Here is an 8,063-nt window from a genome sequence, read left to right on the forward strand (position 1 = left end):
CAGAGATCACAGCAATATTCCAGAGGAGTTGCTAAAGGACAGTTTTTCAGAAATAATGCTGGGCAATTTGTTATCCGGAAGAAATATTAGATGGCTAACAAAAATGGATTCCCATAGTAAGACCATTATGGACTGAATGTTTGTGTCCCTCTCAGAACATTGTATATTGCAGCCCAAAGAGACAACATGATGGCGTTTGGAGTTAATTAGGTGTAGATGAGCTCATGAGGGTGGGGCCCTGTGATGGGATTAGTGTGCAGAGCCCATGCTTGCTCTGTCCTGTGAGGACTGTAAGTAGATGGCCGTTTGCAAGCAACTTGGTCTTGGTCTTTCATCCTCTACAATATAGTCTGTCTTCACGAACTCAGAATTGGGAACGTTTTTAAAATAGGACACACATGAACAAACATAAGGGGCTAGATTGAGAACTTGAACAACAGTAAAATTAAGAACTTTTGTTCATTAAAAGACACCATTAAGAGGATGAAAATGCAAGCTGAAAATGAGAAGACAACAGTAATACTCACAAGCAAGAATAATCATATTCAGGCTATAGTAAGAACTCCTACCAATCAATAGGGAAAAGATAAAACCCAAAAGAAAAATGGGCAAGAGATATGCATATCCAAATAGCCACTAAAAATTCAAAAAATACTCATTAGTAATCCAGGAATGACTAGAAATTTAAAAGTCTAACAAGACCAATTTGGGGCGGGCATGTGGAGCAACTGGAGCTCTTATCGCTGCTGGAAAGAGTGTAAATGGTATGTGTGCTTGGTTGCTCAGCTGTGTCTGAGGGTTGGCCAAAAAATTCATTCAGGTTTGCCTGTTAAGTCATATGGAACAACCTGAGCGAACTTTTTGGCAACCCAATGCATTGATCTTAGAAAACACTATGGCATTGTCAACTAAATATGAATATCTGCATTCCTGTTATCAAGCAGTTCCACTTCAAGTATATGAAGTGTGTGTGAGAGCACCCCGAGACATGCATTCAAGAGTGTGGATAACAGCAGTATTGTTACTATCCACATGTCCAAAGTGGAGGCAACACAAATGTCTATCAAGAGCGGAAACTGTGTGTGTGTGTGTGTGTGTTCTATTCATCCAGTGGAATACACAGATAAATGTGGAATCTTACAAAGGCAACGTTGATCAAAAGAAGCCAGAAACACACACACCGTACCATTTCATTTTATATTTGCTGTAAAAAGGTAGCTAGACCACAGTCTAGTGTTTAGGTATGCTTAGGTTTAAAGCATAAAAAGAGTCAAAAAAGCTATTATATTCAAGTAAGAATAGCGGCTACTTTTGGGGAAGGAGGGATTTGTGTTTTGGAAAGGGCATCCAGAGGTTTTCTGGGGTTCTGGTAATAATCCTCTCTGACCTGGGAGATTTACATGGGTGTTAAATGTAACATAATTCCTTAAACTATTATTTATATTTTACCTCTGTTTCTACATGTGTATTATATGTCACAATACAAAAAGGTTAAAAGATAATATTTTCTTTTAAACCCTAAGGCAAAACAACCTAATGTGTGCTCTTTGCCCAAGCTAATGAATCTTGAAAAAATACTCCCACAAATTCAGATAATATATAATATATCTCTGGGCCTGGCACAACAGCTTTAATCTTCCTTTTTTTGTAATAATAGTAATTTAAAAACTAAGTTATTTTTGACTGTGCTGAGTTTGCACTGCTGCGAGGGCTTTCCTCTGGTTGTGGCAAGCAGTGGCTGCCCTTTGCTGCATTGTTCGGGCATCTCATTGTGGTGGCCTCTCTTGTTGCAGAGCATAGGCTCCAGAGCACACAGTCTTCTAATGAACAGCATGTGGGCTCATTAATTTCAGTTCCCAGGTTTCCTGGAGCACGTTCCCGAGTTGTGGCACACAGGCTTAGTTGCTCCATGGCATGTAGGATCTTTCTGGACCAAGGATCGAGCTCGCATCTCCTGCGTTGGCAGGCGGATTCTTCACCACTGAGCCACCAGAGAAGCCCTGATAGTAATATTAATGGAAAAAATGATAATAACCAATGTTTATGTCAAGTGCTACTATAAATGCTTTCCACATCTCATTTCACTTAGTCCTATTCACTCTAGGAAGTAGGTTTTTGGTTTTCTTAATACTTCATGGACCTTTGAACTCTTATGAATTGAAATGTATAGTCTGACCAGAATATCCAAGTTCAGATATGATTGCCTTGTTTCCCATGAAGTGATTTTTTTTTTAATTTATTTGACTGTGCCGGGTCTTAGTTGCAGCACTCAGCATCTTCCATCTGCCCTGCGGCAAGTGGGATCTTTATTTGTGGCATGTGGACTTAGTTGCAGCATGCGGGATCTAGTTCCCTGACCAGGGATCAAACCCAGGCCCCCTGTACTGGGACAGCAGAGGCTTAGTCACTGGACCACCAGGGAAGTCCCAGTAGGTATAGTTTTTGCCCATTTACAAACGAGAATGCAGGAACAAAGGAGTTAGTTGACAGCTTGTAAGTGGTGCAGTTAGAATTCCAGATTGTGCACTCTTTCTTAATCATGACAGGATAGGGTAGCTTCAGCCCTGCGATGGCCCCAGCATCCTACAGGGTGCTTTTTGCAGCCAGTTTGAGTCTAGGCTTGGAGATCTCTTAGACTTGCAGCGTCAAGAACAGCAGAGGCTCTGAGGTCATTCTGCTGAGCTGATTTGGCCCCATTTGGATCTGAGTTACTGGTCCCAGATGGAGTGATATCTGCTAATGAGAATTAAACACAAGAGGCTTTTCATATCCTAATAAGATCACTCCCTGGCCAGTTCAGAACAAACCACTTAAAATACGTGAGCCTTAGTTTCAAGTCCTGAGTGAGCAAAAGCTTGGATTTTCTTTTGAGGTGAAATAGATTGTATCTTAATGTCTCCATAATAAGGCTCACTTTCTTGGTGGATTTGTTAAAACTGCTTTTGCAGTGAACTCTGAAAATATTTAGAGTCGTGCTAGATGTCACAAAAATTTTCTCCCTGAAATAAGGTTTAACATTTACATTAGTTAGATTTTTTTTTTTTTTTTAGTGAGCCTGCCAAAAATCTTAACAAGATATTCATTTATGAGAAGGTGTAAGAATGGAGGGATAAATAGTGTGTAAATAGAACAATGGTACAAATTACAATCAATGAATATTAACTACATGGTTTGTTAGTTGCTCAGTCGTGCCCGACTCTGGGACCCCATGGACTGCAGCCCATCAGGCTTCTCTGTCTGTGGGATTTTCCAGGCAAGGATACTAGAGTGGGTTGTCATTTCCTTCTTCAAGGGATCTTCCAGACCCAGGGATTGATCCCAGGTCTCCTGAACTGCAGGCAGATTCTTTACTGACTGAGCTATGAGGGAAGCCCACATGGTATCAAGGAGTTTGATAAAATCTGAGGGAGAGGAGGAGAAGGAGGAAGAAGAGAAGGAGGAAAAGAAAAGTTAATGATATGGTTGTAGGAATAAAGGAAAGACACAGACTCTTCATCTGGAATGCCCCTCAGAAAGCAATACATATTTCAAGTGACAAGCTTCCTCAGAATCGCTGAGAAATATTGGTATTAGAGCCCATGTTAAACAGGCTTTGGTACCCTGGGTCCTGTTAACTACTAGAATGAAATGATGCTTATTTTAGAGTCTTATGGGTCCTCTGAATAGTACAGATCTGATCTTTCAAAAATACACATATTTGCATACCGCATGATTCGAAGCAGCCAGTATTACCTGATGTAATCGTGGAAGCTTGGTGGTTTTTCATTTAAGCTGAAAGCTGGAATAACACAGTCAGTCCATTTATATTCTCTCTTTCTCCTTCTGCCCTTCTGTTATCCATCTCCTGAGAGGATAAATCCTGGTGTCAAAGGAGCCATGACAAGGGCATCCAGTGCTTAATAAAGATTATATGCTGTGTTCAGAAAACACCTAGCATTAAAAAGAAGGTTAGAAAGGATTTCTTGCTGGCTGGCTGTGTTCCTTTAATCCCATTTTCTGTGGCCTTGAATAGGATTAGGGCACGGAGGGCGGATAGGAGGAGGAATGGATAGAGGGGAAAGCAGGGCAGCAAATGGTGTGGTTTTCCATAGAACTGTCTGTCAACCTGCAGTGAGGAGACTTTCAAGCTGACGCAGGTGCATGAAACTTTCTAGTACAAGTTAAGCTACTCTGTCTGAGGGGAGAGGAGCTAAGTTTAGTTTCACTCCTGTTTTGTCCCAGGCGCTTGATTGTGTTGAAAGAAAACCTTCCAAATCTCTACCCTTAAAACACACCTGGTTTTAGGGTTTCAAAAAACACTTTCACTCTTTATCTATCATAACATTGCTTATACTTTGGAGAGCTAATGAGTGACAGCATGGAGTAGATGAAAATAACATTTCAAATAAGACACGTAGGTTTCAATCCTGCCTCTGGCTTTTACCAAATGTGATTTAGGTAGGTTCCTTAATTTTTCTGAGCCTCAACTTCTTCATTTGCAAAATGATAAATGGCTTTGGTATTGTCTATCTTGCAGGAATGCTGTGAGAATTTGGTGAAAAATGCAGATTCATAGCTCAAAACCCTCACTTGTGGCAGACACAGCCGGCCTTCAACCTGTAGAAGTTATGATTACTTTTTAGTTTCTTACTCATGAAATATTTATATATGAGATGGGGGCTAAACTTTGATTCCCACCAGCTTTCCAATTTTAAGGAAATTTATTCTATATGCAAGGAGGAGAAGGGGTCGGAACTTCAATTATACATTCATAAGTCGTCTTTGTAGGTTTAGGAAGACACAAATGAGAAACCAAAAAGAAAAATGAAGACAGAAATGAGTTACACTTGGTTTTTCCTTATTTTTCCAAGATAATTTAATTTGGCTTTTATTTATCATTGTCACTAGGTTTTCCCTTTCAATACTAATGTTCTTAGCTATTCATTCTTCTATCAAGAATTTTTCATATATTGAGTACTAACCCTTTGAAGGACAGCAGAATTTTTTTAATCCCTTTCCCTCCCCCAATACCTAGCTTGAGAAACAGGAAAATACTGCCAGTATGGCCAAATTAGAAATCTCATTTGAGATAAAAACACAAGGCAGCATTTGATGGCACATTAGACCATCTGAAGGTGAGCTTTGTTTTTCAAGAATCCATAGTTTGGAAGGTATGAACTATATCTCAGTGTTAAAATGGCAGCATAAATGTTTTAATTAAGCCAGTGCCCAGGGTGGGTGTGGACTGTCTAATTAGACCCCATAGGTATCAGTAATATCTACAGTTCTACCCATGAAAGAATACCTTTGCTGAAAGTTGGCTATGGACTTGGCTACAAATGGCTGGTCACTGCAGAGGTTCCTTTCTCTCCCTGAGAATGTTTGGAAATGGAGAAGTATTTTATTGAGTCCATATCTCATTACAAAATCTATCTCACCGTCAGTTGCTAATGAAAATGAGAAAGGGAGAAAGAACGAGGAGAGGGGTCAATTGGACCCAGGCAGGGGCTGAAGCTTTGCACAGGGCCTGCCTCTTACAGGGCCCCTCTCATAGCTGTCGCAGTCACACTCTCTGGGCGGTTTGAATTCCAGATAAATTGAGGATCTGTGTCTCCATGGGAACAGCATGGAGAGAACAAAATGGGGAATAAAGTTAATATTTATAGCCCGTGACTGTTGATTTTAAGTGCCGGCTTTATCCATTATCTCAGGGCTGCCATGGGTAGAGGAAGGTAAGGCTTGTAGGTGCCTTAGTCCCCAAATCTATTATTTTCCATCCCTTTTCCAACTCATCCATAAAATGTCAAGCCCAAATAGTGAGCATTAACTGCAATGTTTATTTGCATAACTTTCCCTGGGCTGTGTTTGGTAGATGAAACACAGGCTTTGGTGTCAAGATGACCTGAGTTCAAATCTCAGCTCTGCCACTAACCTATTTCTTCATCTTTAAAACAGGAATAAGGATACTTACCTTTGCCAGGTAGTGGGAGGATTCAAAATAATGCAATTTAAGTCCCTGACTGATGCAGGCAGTCAACCCTTCACAAACAGTAGTTGTTATTCATATTTTTTACTCTCTGCTCACTTAAATGGTTCTTGTCATATTTTGATTTAAAAAAAAAAATAGGGATAAGGAACAGAAGGGCAAATCATATTCTTTAGCAGAGTTCAAAGTTACCCAGGAGAGGTTATATCTAGAATTAGAAGGGAACATTTTATAATTAAACATCTGAATTCTTTGGGCTTAAGAAGCTTAAATAATTAGCTATTTTCAAAGCCCTATTGTCCAGAGAGCCAACTAAAATGAAGAAACAAAGGAATATATGTTCTTCTATATGAAAATAGAGAAACATATAGGATAGATAGATAACCAACACGGACCTACTGTATAGCACAGAAATCTCTACTCAATATTCTGTGATAACCTGTATGAGAAAATATTCCTTGAATAAATATATATTAATTTTTAAAAAAGCCCTATTGTCTTGATGTATGTGTAAAAAATACTTGTCACATTACCTGTGACATCTGTATTTTACTGTTATTTCCAGGCTGTCAGAGGGGCCCATTTCAGCAATACTGAGAGTCAAAGACACAGAAGATACACATACGCACAAACAAAAGCTTCTGCCAGCAAAACCTATTTGTTTTGTCATGGCAACCCTAGTCATTTCTAGCTGGAGAGTGAGTGATGATGTCATTATCAAGAGAGGTTGGGCTGAGAACCCAGCCTGAGCTGCAAGGCTACAGAGAATTATATTTCAGAGTCAAATGATCCTGATACAAAGACAAGCCTTCTGTATGAGGCACTTTGGTTTTATATAAACATAGACATACTGCCCCTGGCAAGGAAACTATTGGGCTGGAAAATGTGACTTGATGAGCAGTATCTGCGTATGATTTTAAGAGTATGTATGAAGCTCTGAATAATCTATACTGGTGTTGGGTGAAACTGTAAACAACTCCCATGATCTAGTGTTCCCTTAAAGCCTTCGGGACAAAGTGCAACCTGGTCTGGTCAGAGATCCGCTGGCTAGATATGGGGACTGACTGGGGGCACAGGACTGTGTGTGGGAGGTTCTGACACCCAAGCCTAGAAGGAGGGCTCCAACCGTAAGACCTGTGCCCACAGACCCATGGAAGAGGAAAAAGGGGAGCTATCAGTATCTGTCCCAGGACAGCAGGCTAAATGGGGCCCATTCCTCAGACCAGGATGCATGGTCACTGCATGTAAGTCATGGACACGATCCGGTTCCCTCACAGAGAGCAGCTCCAATGCTTTAGCTCTCTAAGCGTGCCATGCAGTGAAAGTTGGCCAAGAGGGGGATACCGGTCACCTACACACAGGTCAAGAGAAAATACTGTGAGATGAGGATCCAGATGTCATCTCAAATTAGCTCTGGCGAAGGCATCTCACATATGACGCCAGCAAGTCTGAGTATAAGAGTCCCCTGGGGCACCCTCACCACCACACCAAATGAATCAGTCTCCAGAACAGAAATCTGGAAATGTGCATTATAAAATCTTAGTGCTAAAAGAGGTTTCACAGGCATTTAGTGAGGTTTTGTCTTTTTGTAGATTAGAATAGCAGAGCCATCGTAGCCTGAACCTTGCACGAGGCAGGCCTGAATTCACAGCCTGCCTCTTTTAGCTGTGTGGTCCTGGGCAAGGTGCTGAGGCTTCCTGAGCCTCCTGGCTTTGTTGGGAGGGTGTGTACCATGTATAAAGTGGTTTGTGCGCTGTCTCCACATAGAGTAAGACTTCAACAGATAGAAGCCATTATTATTGTTTGACTCGCTCATGGTTAAAGTGCTGGTTTACAGCAGGGCTGTGAATGGGATCCTTAAACTAGGTTACAGTGGTCATATCTTCTATGCTTATGGCAGGCAGTAGGAACAGAGATCATCCAAAGCTATGTACATATATTTAAACATTATTTGGCGTAATTTCAAATTCTAGAAAAGTTACAGAAATAACAGAAGTCTCATATACCCTTCATGGAGATTCTCCAGTTAACTTTTAACATTTGCTTCATCTTTGGATCTTTGTGTGAACAAACACATACCCGTATATGCACATATATA

This window comes from Ovis aries, chromosome 8, assembly GCF_016772045.2.
Source record: "Ovis aries strain OAR_USU_Benz2616 breed Rambouillet chromosome 8, ARS-UI_Ramb_v3.0, whole genome shotgun sequence".
Lineage (NCBI taxonomy): Eukaryota > Metazoa > Chordata > Mammalia > Artiodactyla > Bovidae > Ovis > Ovis aries.